We start from the raw sequence: 15,364 nt of genomic DNA, 5'->3' as shown, positions 1-15,364 counted from the left end.
GAAAGGTCACGTCTGAGTCCAACTCCATTACACTCAGGAACACAAACTCCAAAGAGGGCCAATTGACATGGCACTGAACTCCAGAACCATCTTCAAGCTGATTCTGATAATTTAAAGTATATATAGTAAACACTAGTGTAATCACTAAAAAAACTTCAAAAATAGTGAAAAAAATCATTAAAGAAATTAAAGTATCACATATAAAATATTTTCTTAATGCAAAACAAAGAAAGGAGTGGAAGAACAAGTAAAGACATGAGACATATAGAGAACAAAAGTAAAATGACAGCTATAAATCCAAATATAGCAATAATGGCATTAAATGTGAAGAGATTAAACAATCCATCCAATAATCAAGCTTGTCATACTGGATAAAAAACATGATCTAATTTTGTTTCCTTCAGGAGACACACTTCAGATTAAAAGATACAGAGGATTGAAAGTAAAATGATGGAAAATGATGTATTGTGCAAACAGCAACCACAAGAAAGCTGGAGTAGCTATTCAGATATCAGATAAAATAGATTTTAAAACAAACATGTTACGAGAGATAAAGAGGGACACTTTATGATGATAAAAGTGCCCATCTATTGGGAAAATATAACAATTACTAACATATATGCACCTAAGAATACCCACAGACATGAAACAAACAAAGGAAAAAAACAGACCAAAGTGAAGTGAGAAGTAGACAATTCAAAAATAATAGGTAGAGACTTCAATACTCCACTTTCAACAGTAGAATAAATCTCTAGACAGATCAACAAGGAAATAGATCTGTACAGCACTATAAACCTACTAGATCTAACATTTATAGAATAATTCACCTAGAAATAATAGAATATACTTTCTTCTCAAGTGTACATGGAACGTGCTCTAGAATAAATGATACGCTAGGCAATAAAACAAACCTCAATAAATATAAAAGGACAGATACAATTCAATGCATGTTCTCCACCCACAATGGAATGAAATTAGAAATCAAAATCAGGGGGAAAAATCACAAAACTAGCAATTAAACAACAAATCTGTCTTAGTTCTTAACTGTGACCACAAATATCACAAACATAGGTTAGATTAACAACAGGAATTTGTTGGCTCATGGTTTTCAGGCTAAGAGAAGCCCAAAATTGAGGCATCAATGAAGCAATGCTCTCTACCCAGCATTCTGGAGCTGGTTGCTGGTGATCCCTGGGTCCTGGGTTTCTCTGACACATGGCAAAGCACATGGTAACACCCTCTTTTCTCTTCTGGGTTCTGTTACCTTATAGATTCTGCTCCTTCCTAGTGGCTGTCTCCAGATTCTGCTCCTCCCTAGTGGCTGTCTCCCTGTGGCCTTCTCTATAAGGCCTCCAGTAATAGGATTAGGATCCATCCCGATTCAGTTGGCCACACTTTACCTAAAAATAACATCTTTATAGAGTCCTAGTTACAATGGGTTCACACAGACAGGAATGGCTTAAGAGTCAGAACATGTTTTTCTGGGGCACACAATGTAAACTACCACAATGTTCCTAAATAACCAATGGGTCAAAGATGAAATCAAAAGAGAAATCAGAAAATACTTTGGGATAAATGAAAGGAAGACACAACATACTAAAACTTACAGGACACACCTGAAGCAGTGCTTAGAGAGAATTTTATAACTGCATGCCTACATTAAGAAAGCATTAAAAGTGATAACCTACGTTCCCTTATTAAGATCTTGGAAAAAATGAAAGAAAGGTAATCATAAATCAAGAAGAAGGAAGGAAATAATAAAGATTAGAAAGGAAATTAATGAAATAGAGAATAGAAAAACTATTGAGTAAATCAATTAAATTTAAAAAATTCAAGACTGTCCCCATCAGAATCTCAGATGACTTCCTTATAGAAATTGACAAGCTGGTGCCAAAGTTCATATGGAATTTTAGAGGACTCAGAATTTCCAAAACAATCTTGAAAAAAGAATAACAAACTTGCAAGACTCATATTTCCTGATTTCAAAACATACTACAAAACAACAGTAATTAAGACAGGGTGGTACTAGTAAAGGAGAAACATACAGAAATAAACCCACATATCTAATGTCAAACTATTTTTGACAAGGGTGAGAAGATCATCTTATAGGTAAAGAACTGTCTTTTCAAGAAATTGTGTTGGGACAATTGGATGGCCACATGCAAAAGAACTTGGATCCTTATCTCACACCATCTACAAAAATTAACACAAAATGTATCAAAGCCCTATAAGCAAAAATTATAAAACTCTCAGAAGAATAATAATAGTAAATCTTCACAGTGAATTCTTAGATTTGACAATAAAATTATAAACAACAAAAGAAAAATATATGAATTATAATAAAAAATTAAACTTTGTACATCAAAAGGCATTATCAATAAAGAGAAAAGACAACCCACAGAATGAAAAAAATTACAAATCATATATCTGATAATGGATTTGTACCCAAAATATACACAAAACTCTAACAACTCGATACTCAAAAGACAAATAACCCAATTAAAAAACAGGCAAAGAATGTGAACAGACATTTCTCCAAGGAAGATATACAAATGATCAGAAAGCACACGGAAAGATACTGAACATTGTTAGTCATCAGAGAATTGCAAACCAAGCCCACAATGAAATATCTCTTCATACCCACCAGCAGCCCTAGAATGAAAAAGTCAGATAATATTAATAACAAATGTTGATGATGATGTTAAGAAATTGGAACTCTGATGGGAATGTAAAATGATGCACTTGCTTCAGAAAAAAACTTGTAGTTCCTTAAATGATTAAAGAGTTTCCATATGACCCAGCAATTCTATTCCTAGGTATATCCCAAGAAAAAGGAAAACCATATGTTCTCACAAAAATTTGTACATGAATGTTTACAGCAGAATTATTGTAATAGCCCAAAGGCAGAAACCACCCAACTGTCCAGCAGATGAATAGATGAACAAAATGTGGCATATCTGTACAATGGAATATCATTCGGTCATAAAAAGGAATGAAGTACTGATACATGCAACAACATGGATGAGCCTTGAAAATATTTTGCTAAGTGAAAGAAATCAGTCACAAAAAAATCATATATTATATGATTCCATTCTTATGAATGACACAGATGTCATTAAACCATACTACACACCATGAAGAATTACTAATGGGGAAAACTGTCATTTGGACTGTGGTCTTTGATTCCACAAGCTCTGTTCTTTCCACTAAAAAGAACTGTCTCTAACAATATAGAGTTGGAAATACAGAATTTAGGCAGATTTTAGAGTACTTAGTACTTGGTCAGTCTGCCAAAGGGGTGCCAATGCAAAGTACCAGAAATCTGTTGGCTTCTATAAAGGGTATTTATTTGGGATAAAAGCTCACAGTCCGAAGGCTGTGGAAAGTCCAACACAAGGTCCCGTAAGAGGTACTTTCTCACCAAAGTCAGTTGCCACATGTTGAAGCAAATGGCCACCGTCTCTGCTGGGGTTCAGCTTTCCCCTCCAGGGCTTCCTCTTCCTCTTCCTCTTCCTCTTCCTCTGAGGCTTTGTGGGCCCTGCTTCTTCCCAATCTCAGCTGCAGGCTGGCATAGTGCTTACCACTCAGGGCTTCCTGTGTCTTTCTCAGCTCTCTTCTCAAGGTCAGCTGTAAGCTAACAGGCAAATGGTCCATCTCTCCCCAGGGCTGTAGCTGTTTGAGCCTTCTCCTTTCTGTCATACAGCAGGATAAAAAATGACCAAGTTCTCTCCTCTGGTGTGTCTGCTTGTGTCTGAACATGTGAGTGTCAGTTTTATCAGACACTGGGTAGGGACTCAACCTGAGTCACACCTTCCTCAGGGGGTCAAATAAAAAAAACTCGAACTCAATCTTGACAGGTAATCCAATCAAAGAAACTGTAGCTGAATTTAATGCAATCAAAGGACATCACATCCAAAGGAATAGATCAGTTTACAAATATAATTTTTCTGTTTTGGGGTTTCATAAAATAATCTCAAACTGCACACTCCACCTTCTAATTCCATAAAGACATTAACTATTCAAAAAGACCTCAGATCATTTCAGTAGCAATGCTAAATACAAAATCACATCAAAATTAGTTATAAGAATACAGTTTGTCTTGGGGCAAAGTTCCCTCTAGCTGTAGACCCGTGAAACTTACAAAGCAATTATTTGCTTTCAATATACAGAGGGACAGACATAGGATAACACATAAGGAGAATTTGGGAGTGAAACATGTGTCATGGGTCCCCACCAGTTTTGAAAACCTGCAGGGCATCCTCCATAAGATTTCAAAGTCTGAGAGTCATTCTCAAGATGGTGGTTTCTTCTCAGTGGGGCCTCATGGGGACCCACCTTTTCCACAGGCTTGTTCAATGGCCATTTCCTTGGTTCCACCCTCACCAAGCATCTGGGTGGCGACCGAGCTCCAGACCTCACCCTCCCAGAACTTTGCTGATGGCCACCAATCTCTGGGTTACAGTCTCAACCTCCTTAGTACATCTCTCTCCTCCATGTCCCTTATAGTCCAGCTGACAGTGGTTTTGTTATACAGATGTCACAAAAAGTTTGTTTGTTTAGTATGCAAGAAGCAGGGGTCCAAGCCATCAGACACTAAGACTTTCCACAAGTCCTTCCTGGATAACTGCATTTTCAATCCTGATTTAACAAGTTTCAAGTTTACTTAATTCTTCAAATGGGGCACTATCATCTGGGAGTTTGATTTTCAGAAGCTTGGAATTTCTGGACTAAGTCTCTGGTTTTGTTGTGAGAAGGCTTTATACAATATTCGGGTCTCACCTAGCCAAAGACTTAAGGGGGCGATTTGAATCCAGAGTCCTTCACAGCAAGCTTTTGGCCTCTGGGGATCATTTCATTCATCTTTTTATTCCCTTTCTCCCTAGGATCCAGGGCCTTGCTCGTAATAAGCACGTGGATGGGTTTAATTAAACTCTCAACATAAAAGACTCTAGTCAAAGAAAAATTATTAAGAAGTGTTTTCATTAAAAAAGAGAACAAATTCAGAAAAACATGTTTTGTATATCTGAGAGTAAGAACATTCAGGGTACAAGGACAGTGACATGAAAACCCATGCACAAAAAGATTAAAATGAAATCTCTTACCAATTACATTTGACTGATCATCTACTTAAGAGATGGGATTGAGTTCCCAGCAGGTCTTATATCTGTTGGGCACTTTACTCTGCAGATTTTGAAATTACTTTGAAGAGAGTATGTCACCATTAGGAGACAATATAAAGCACCATTTGATCAGAGTCCCCCATCCAGGAAACATGACAGCACTGTTCTCTCTGCTGAATGCCGTAAGGAGGAATCAGAGAAGAGCTCTTTTTCTTGAAAGAGCAGGAAGGCACAACGGGTTTTTCTGAGTTGGAAATTGACCAGAACCCAGGAATGTGAATGCCTGTTTTCCCTAAAGCATGCTCAGGATGCCAGTAGATATGTGCTGCGATAATACAGTGTGCTGGAGTTCTTATTTAAGAAGCTTACGTTTATTGATCTGAACATCTGATGACTATCAAAACAAAAATAGCAATAACACAAGTAGGGACTCCTTGCTCTCAAGCAGTTGCTGATGTGTTTCCCACACAGCTCCCGCTGCGGGGCAATAGGTGTGGAGGGGTTGGCGTTTTTTCTCCTAGTTGACTCTTCCAGGCCGTTTTCCCTCTGTCCTCCTTAAAAGCCTCCACCTGTGGTGCTCATACCTTCAGATTATATTACTTATTACCTTCCCTTATTGCCTCAAGATTTTATCATGTGTCAGTCTTTTCAGTATCACTGTTGTCAGAAATCTTGGTAAATGTCCATGGATTAAAATTCCAAAAGACTGACCCATCATGTGTTTTACTTTCCTTCAGAAAGTTTCCATTTTACTTCAGCTTCACGGTTCCTTGGTTGCACCCTACAAATTTCCATTACCAATAATTTTAACCCTCCATCTTTTAATTTCAAGTCTCTCACTTTCCAATCATTACATCCTAAATTTTTGCTTTATTGCCTCCACTACTTTGACTTTAAACTTTTATTTAGCTCACTGTCCTTATAATTCATTAATCTACCTTTTCTCTCTCCCTTACCCCCTTACATTTCTCAGTCCTTCTTACTTAGCTAATATTCCATGACCTATCATCTTACAAACACCTTCAAAAACCTTGCCTCTCTCTTCCTTTATTGAGTTAGTCTCATAAAATCTAGTTTCCTATTTACATTCAACTCACTAGTTATTCTGTGACTGAACCTCTGCAGTTGAATGTGGCTAGAGAAAAACAGGAATACTGACTGTTGTCTTTTTAAATTCATGATTCTTAACTGGAAGTGGTCATTGGTGCTCCCTGGAAATTCTCCTTTATTTTTCTCGTCTATTCTTTTCCTCACTTTAATATGCATTTTCTTTTGTACCTTTTCCTCACCCCTGTACACTTTAGCTTATGATCTTGCTTCCTATTTCACCAAGGAAAAACAGGCAATTCATAGATAACCACCATGTGTTGTCACCACCACATCTAACAACCTGTCCTAGATATGCACACATATTCTCTTTCCAGCCATGACTATGGATGAGCTGCCCATGATCTGACCTGGTGACACTTGTGCACTGGTCTCATTCTCTTTCATTTCGGCTACTAGCTTCTTTCTTTTCTTTCATCTGTGTTTTTCCTTCTCAACTGGATCATTCCCATAAGCATGCAAACATGCTTGATAGCTTCCTTCTTTAAAATACTTCTCCAATTTCCAACCAGTTTATCTGCTTCTATACACATCAAAACTCCTTGAAACAGATTTTTTATATTCACTCTCTCCCCATCCTTTCATCCTATGCACATGAGAATTTATTCCAAAAGGCTCATCACGCTAGAAAATTGCTCTTCCCAAGAGTACTAATGACTTAGAATGCTCAATTCAATGGTAAATTTTCCCAGCCTGTTTTAATTAATCTACCAGCAGGTTTGATTCCATGGATCACTCCCTCCTTCTTGAAACACTGCATTCACTTTGCTCTGGAAGCCATTCTCTCTGTTCTCCTATGAGCCTTGGATGTTTCTTCTAGCATCATTTGCTGGTCCGTCTTGTATGCCCATCGGCATTCACTAGTCCTTAGATCCCTTCTCTTCTCTGTCACTACTCTCTTCCAAAGTGATCTCAACTAGTCCCATGGCTTTAAATGCTATCTTATGTTTACGGTGTTCAAATATTCTTTCCACTGAACTCTGGATTCTATTCAACTGCTACTAGACATCCCTACTTGCATAATTAATAGGCCTCTCAAGTTTAATATATCCTAAGTCAGACTCTTAATACTCACCTCTAAGACTGATCCTCCTTCACATTTCCTGATCTCATTAAATGTCAATTTCTTCTTCCAATTGCTTAAGCAATTTGAAGTCACCCTTGACTTGCCTCTTTTTTTCATGCATGTTTGATCCATCGATCAATCCTGTTAACTATACCTTCAAATTGAATAAAGAATCAGGTTACTCTTCTCCCATTGCTAACTCTTCTCCAGTGGCCATTATCTGTTTCCTGGATAAATACAAAACTCTCTGATTTCTGCTTCTGAACAGAGCAGCGGGGTCAAATGGGGTTGTGTCACCTCTGCACTTCAAATTCTCTAATGGCTTCCTACTTCACTCCTTAGAATGGCCAGCAAGGTCCTGCATGAACTGGCACCTATTTCTTTTCTGACTTTATCTCCTCTACTCTTTTCTGGCCTCTCACTCGTTCATCACACTGCCTCCTTGGTGCTTATACTCCTAACACGGTCCCAACATGGATACTTTCCACTTGTTTTTCCCTCTGCTTGGAGCACTCTTCTCCAAATGCCTACATCTTCCTCCGTCACCTCCTTCAGGTCTTTGATCAAAATTGATTTCTCAGGGAGATTCCCTGAACATCATATTTAAATTTGTGTGTCCCGACCAGCACTCCCTAGCTCCCATCCCTGCTCACGTTTTCTTCCTAGCACTTGGGGTGGTTGGTCTTATATATCAGTGTGGCTAAGCTATGGCACCCAGGGAGGTACTCAGTCACTAATCTGGACGTTGCTGTGAAGGTATTTTGTAGATTTGGTTAACATCTACAATCCATTCGCTTTTTGTAAAAGATTGCCCTCAAAAATGGGCCTAGCTAATCAGATGAAGGCCTTAAGAGCAAAACCAGGTTCCCCAAAGAAGAAGTTCTGCTCAAGACTACAACATCAACTCCTGTTTCAGTTTCCAAGCTGCTTATCTGCCCTTCAGATGTTGAACTTACCCACAGTAGCATGAGCCAATTCCTTAAAATAAATCTCTTTATACACACACACTTATCCTATTGGTTTTGTTTCTCTGGAGAACCTCGACTGATACAATACTTACAGCCATCTGACCTGCTATATATTCCATGTATTCATTTATTGTCTGTCCTCCCCTCTAGAAAGTAAGTGCAAGCAAAGGCATGGATTTTGATTACTCTTTCGTCTTTAGAACCTTGAAGAGAAACTGATTCATGGTAGGTGTATTAGTCGGCCAAAAGGGGTGCTGATACAAAGTACCAGAATTCTCTTGGCTTTTATAAAGGGTATTTATTTGGGGTAAAAGCTTCCAGTTACAAGGCTCCAAAGAGCGCACCTTAAGGCTGCTTTCTCACTGAGGGCAGTTGCCACGTGTTGAAGGAAGACGGTCGCTGGTCTCTGCCTGGTCTCTCCTCTCTCCCTGGGGCCCCAGGATCGAAAATGACAGTGTTCTCTCTTCCATGTGCCTTTTGAGTAAGTGTCCATTTATATCAGCCCACCAAGGGGGCAGGGACTCATTCTGAATTACGCCTTTACTGACATAGTCCAATGAGAAGCCCTAAATTGATTTTATCAAGTGAATTTATCAAGTAAATCAGAGGATGCTCACTGAATTTAATATAATCAAACGGTATCACACCCACAGGAATAGATTAGCTTACAGACATAATCTTTCTCTTTTTGGGATTCATCAATAATCTCAAACTGCCATGGTAGGTATGCAATAAGTGACACTGGCATAGTATGAAGTCAGACAGCCCTGGGTGCCAGTCTCTCAACTGCATTACATAACGGAGATAGAAACGGGGTAAAAAGTAAGGGTATTAGATATACCACTGTGTTATTGACCAGATGTGATAGTATGCCCCCTTTCTCTACACAGACCAAATTAATCAACAGTGAAGAAATGTCACTGACACACATAAACATGGAATAAAATTCGACAAAAATATATTTTGTTCTAGGTGCATTTTTGGATGTATTTGAGAGAATGAATCGAGAGCTTATGCTTTTTTTAAGTCATGTGGACTCCTACTACTTCTTAAGACTCAGTTAAAAAAGATATCATTCTCTCTTAAGCCTCCTGACCTCCCAGTCAGTAATTTCTTCCTCAATATCCCCATAGTATTTTACACATATCTTAATCATAGCTCTGATCACATTGTATTGCAGTTACCTGTGATGGGTTTATTTCTCCAGCTAAGCTGCAAGATTCTTGAAGAAAGGGATCACGGAGATTTATCTCTGCATTCCCAGTGCCTGAAATTACTTCTGTCAGATAGTAGGTGCTCATAAATCTTTGTTACATAGATATTTAAATTTAGGATCTGATGGCACGGGACTGGCAATAATTTACTTTTACTACACAAATAATTATCAAGCCCAGAAATGTTTGCAGACATATTAAGGAGGATATAAATCATGAAATACTAAGTATCATCTTCAAAACTACTAACATGTTTTCGGATGTTAAGTTTTGGGTTTAATTATCCTGCAAGAATGTTAAACAAAAATTCAAAGGTACTTTCAATGTTCCTCTATTTTGTAGTACCCTGATTTAGACACCAGATGTCACTAAGAGACTCTGGTCCTTAGTTCAGATTCTAGAAAGAAGAAAACAAAGACTTAACATTGAAATATGGAATAAATCTACTTCTTTGTAGAAACTCTTCTGACTGCTAAACCTAGTAACTGTAACATTTTATTTGAGCGCTGATTTGGACATAGCCTAGTGTAGGAGAAAGAGCAGTGGGCTCTTACTATCTGTTAAATTTCATCACCTTTCTGCGCTCTGAAAGGTTTCCTCATCTGAAAATAGGGGGGTGGGAAGAAGATGATTCCCGTAAGTCTTCCAGCTCTAACGTCTGAGGGTTCAACGCCTTCTTGCTAACTGCTTAGAGAGCAGCAAAGGACTCGTCACCCCTCGTGATGACGGGGAAAATCAGCGCAAGTGACTCTCCAGGTCCAGAGCGCACACTCTCTTTTCTCCTGCACATGGTCTTCCTTGGGTATTTGCTTACCCTGGAACTGGAAAACTTCCATGTTCTTTCTCATTTCTGCACCGTCTCCAGATATTGAGATGTTATCTGAGATCCCTTTCTCCTTTAAGGAAAGTTCAGCTTTTAATATAAACACTTTGCACAAAATTTGCCATCATGTACATATGATACTGCTAGTGACTGTCATTTTGGGGGGTTTGCGTTCAATGGGAAACGATTTTTGTATAGTACTTTTGAACACCTAATCTGGGTCCCCACTTCCTTGCTGCCAGTTCTCCAGCTGCTCACTCACCTGCCTGCCTAAAACGCAAACAGACCAATCTTTTCTTCATGTTCTTCCAAGTCCTGCAATCCTAAACCATCTGTAGTAGACTCAGACACTGTTGACATATGAACGCCTAATTTATCTCTTTCTGCACATATTTATGCTTCAGTTAGCTGTTCTTATTATATTGTATATAGCACATCCTCTGGTGCAACTTCTCTCATTCTCAACCTTTTCCTTTGTTTCACTGTCACGCAGAATTAAGCCATAGAAGAAGTATTTTTCTGAATAATCTGAATTAGATGAAGCAAAGTGCTCAAATTATATCGCCCAGGCTCGCAAATGTTTTATAGAATTTATTCATTCCTGGAACATTTACTGAGTATTTCCTAAGTTCTCAACACTATTTACATTGTAGGATTTCAACAACAAATAAGACACAAAATGGCATGGAGATAGCATGAATATGCATTTACACGCAAAGTGATGAACATTACAATGGGATTACACGTGATGTGCAGTGGGAAGCTAGAAGGCAAGCTCAATCTCTCTGAGAATTTGCAGAGTACGTGACAGGTTTACCCTTGAGCTAACTTTCAAAGTCAGTCTGGAGGGTTTGGATGGCAAGTTGGGAAACTATTCCAAAGAGGGCAGCAAAGGCAAAGAAACAGCTGTACTAGACTGCTTATTAAGCAGGAAAACTGCACTTGGTCTATACTCACTGTTTAGTGAAGTGAGTGAGGTGGTTGGCTGGGAGATGATTCCGCTTTCAAATTTACAGAATGTTCTCCTTGCTTTTCCTCTCTTTTCTATGTATTAAGGTTCTATCCAAAGGTCATTTCAGCTATTTCTTTTCTTCGTGATCCCTTAGTTTACATAAAATGACATTATATTCGGTCTGTGGCAGATGGTTACCTATTTATTCACATCTTGGATTAACTGCTCTTGGTTAGTTTAACACATGAGTGGACCTTGTCTCAGCTAGACCTTAAGTTCAGCATGGTCACGTTAGTGCTAAACAGCCACATTGAATTATTATCCTATGAAAGGATGGAAGGAAAGAAAGAAAGGAGGGAGGGAGGAAAGAAAAGGGGGAGAAAAAACGAAAGGAGGGACAGGACATTTGGTTGGTACTCGGAAGATAATAGTGAGAGAAGGAATTAATATTTTTCAAGACTATGTTAGATTCTGGAAACACATATATAAATGACTAGGAATAGAACTGAGCCTTAATTGCATGAAGGCTTTAGAGTAATATTTGTCACTGTTCAGGAGGAAAGTTCTCCTAAACATAAAACAAGAGGAAGCCTCAGGGTAGAGCTGAGTATGTATTTTTGAAGTAGAAATTGGGGCAACAGCCTGATAGAAATCCCTGCTCCCAAACATTGGGTATGGAACTTAAATTTTGTCTTTGTGAATTATATAAAATATCATGTTTTAATCTTAGGTCCCAAAAGAGATTCCTGAAAAAGCAATAAAACCAGGTGTTTCCTTGCACTGCATAGGTATTTTTAAGTCCAGCTTCTTCAAGGGAAACTCCTGGAAGGGGAAGCTGCTGAAATAGCAACTGCCAGCTTCCCAGGGCAGAGGTTAGGAGAGGCTGAAGCCCGGCTGCAGGCGGGCAGGTGTGGGGCCTCGCTCCACCACCTACCTGGTAGCCACGGGGCCTTCAGCTTCCCTCGCCTGCCCCCTTCACCAAGCTCCAGTCTTTGCCTGTTAAATGGGCATAGTAACAGCTCCTTCTCTCTGGCACTTTGGATTGATTAAATAAATTGGAATTCTTGTAGGACTCAGTACGGTACTCGAGACATAGCAAGTGCTAGGTGAATAACGGATTAGATATTACTGACAGGTGCGGAGCATGAAGAAACAAACCACTGGAGCTCTATGTTGGAAAACGCGCGGGCCAGTGCCAGCTTCACGGTCCACGTGCTTTGTGGTCTCGACCCTGTCTGCTCGTTTTCTCATCTGTATAACGAGGAGTTCTACCTCCTGGGCGGCACGACACGACATGCCCGGGAAGCTCTGTGCAGGCTGAGGCTCCCGCCTAGTACAGGGCGGATGGCTTACCTGCAGCATGCCAGCCCCGAGACGGAGTCCCTGTGCCTGGTTATGCCTGGCCGCCTAGGACTGAAGCTACTTGCAGAATATTAGTGCTCTGGTTGCTGAAAACAGCATCACATGGCACTGTGCAAAGGGCAGTGCCCATTTCATGGGTTTATGAAGGCACATATGCCAAAGTGGAGAGTCTAAATGAAAACCTGGCAGGCCTGCGTGGGGTCTTATGGCAGGTGACATTGTGTAAAAAAAATCATATTAGGTTAGCAGCATGGAATTTTGATTACCAGGGTTAACATAAACACCCAAGGCACTCACTGCAGGTTAGTGAGTCAATCGTTCCACCACTATTCTTAGATAAACTGATGCTACGCAAAGGCACCACTGTTCTCTTTGATTCTGATATCTGCAGTTAATCGAGATGCTCTAGCAACACTTTCATTTATTAAGGCCAATCTCATTTTCAAACATTGGCTTTCTTCCAAATATTTTCCTCAAATCATGATTCAGGGCTGCAAGGGAATTAAGCGACCAGCAAACAAATGCCCACACTTTACAAATGAAGAAGCTGCATCCCCGAGAGATTTAGTGATGTCCACTAGCTCCCCGCGTGTGAGTGGGAGAATGTAAGTGTTCTCATCTGTAAGTCTTCTCAGTTAGAGCGCACCATCCTTGAAAATGGAGTCATGTCTTTTTATCTGGTTTATTTCATGGAAACCATCTGTAATATGACGTTAAATTTAGAGTATATGAATATATAAATTTAAGATACTAAGAAAACATGATAATTATTGTTAATTTTTAATTTTACTTTATCCTTGAAATTTTATCAAAACATTGTAAACTTAAATGGTTTCCAAAGTAATTTCCTCACTCACTCTTTTGTTGCATCTTTGAAAAAAAGCAGGGTAGCTTTCCCTCGTCACAAAAGATGACAGTGAGGTTCAAAGCGTTTGCAGGCCTCAGTGTTTCCTGGTGAGGAAAACAGGATGCCAGTATTGAAACAGATCAGTGTTATTTAATTCAGGATACTAAATTGCTTAGAGAATGTAATAGAGGTGATGATGTTCCTTCTGTTCTTAGGGCTGGCTGCACGGGGAAACTGGATATTTTTCCTGTTTCTCCTTTTATTGGGATTTCATTATTTTAGTTAGAGGTATCACTAATCCTTAGGACATTAGACACAGTCATCTTTAGGCATAATTTTGTTAACTTCAGTTCAGTCTAGAGTCAGATACAGCATGATTGCTTTTTTGATTCTCTGTACAATTACTTTTCCCACCAGAACAGATAACTGAGGACTCTTAGATGTGCCATATGCAAACGATCACCAAGGCGCTTCATTAACTTGACTTATTTTGGAAGTCTCTTGTTTCTTTCATAACACGAAACTACTGTAGTCCAGGAAAAAATATCATTTTGATGGTTTTGTGTTTTGATTAAGAAATAATGCTTACTATTAAAGTTAGTTCTATTTATATTTATTAGCTGCTAAAATATTGTATGGTGACTTTATTTATATGCTTACTCTTTAAAAGTTGAAGCTGGAAGCCGACTTGGCCCAGTGGTTAGGGCGTCCGTCTACCACATGGGAGGTCCGCAGTTCAAACCCCAGACCTCCTTGACCCGTGTGGAGCTGGCCCATGTGCAGGGCTGATGTGTGCAAGGAGTGCCCTCCCACGCAGGGGTGTCCCTGCCACGCAGGGGTGTCCTACACGCAGGAAGTGCGCCCCGTAAGGAGAGCTGCCCAGTGTGAAAGAAAGTGCAGCCTGCCCAAGAATTGCGCCATGCACATGGAGAGATGACGCAACAACAACCAAAAAAACATAACAAAAGACGCAAGATGACGCAACAAAAAGAAACACAGATTCCTGTGCCGTTCACAACAACAGAAGCAGACAAAACACGCAGCAAATAGACACAGAGAACAGACAAGTGGGGCTGGGGGGTGGGAAGGGAAGAGAAATAAATAAATAAATCTTTAAAAAAATAAATAAAAGTTGAAGTTGAGCTCACACATGCCGTATTAATAGAATGTAAGTACATATGAAATTTTGACAGTGATTTGAAGAACAATGTTTGATGCTTGAGAAGAAAATCCAGTTGGAAGAAATAGGGAATTACTCCTGAATTCTGTCATTAATTATTTACTTTACAATCACAAAATTCTGGAACTAGAAGAAATCAAGAATTTATATTAACGAATATCTTTCTTTTATAGTGGAGGAAACTGCAGACCTAAGTGATTTGCCAAAAATCACATAGTCAATCGGAAGCAGCACCAGGGCCAGAACAGAAGTTATTTTTTAGCTTTGGGCCAGAGTTCACTCCCCCATATCTGACTTCCTTAATAATGCAATACTTAATAATTTAATTCCACTTTAATTTCTCCTTGGTAATCTCTGAATTATATTATATGAAGAAAGACAATGGTTCTGAGATAATACTTTCATTTCACATTTTCAGTCTAAGGAAGACAATAAGGAATTGAGGTTTATTTTTCTTATTATTTGTTAAAGTCAATATCTTGAGTGAAGAATGGCATTTCGCAGTTTGCTCCTTCAATGTGCTTTGCATGTAACTGCCATAAATATTTTATCCACTGATGGGACTTCTTTTTTCTCACCCCAAACCAGGGCATAGGTGGGTCAGCCTGGTGAGCGTCTCATCACACCGTGACGGCTAGAGCAACTCTGACTCCGACTCCAGATTCTCAACCACTCCTCCCCACGATATTCCGTGTTCTAGTGGGCAAGATAATGTCCCTAAAGTC

Source organism: Dasypus novemcinctus, chromosome 10, assembly GCF_030445035.2.
Source record: "Dasypus novemcinctus isolate mDasNov1 chromosome 10, mDasNov1.1.hap2, whole genome shotgun sequence".
Classification (NCBI taxonomy): Eukaryota; Metazoa; Chordata; class Mammalia; order Cingulata; family Dasypodidae; genus Dasypus; species Dasypus novemcinctus.
This window is presented reverse-complemented; position numbering follows the sequence as displayed.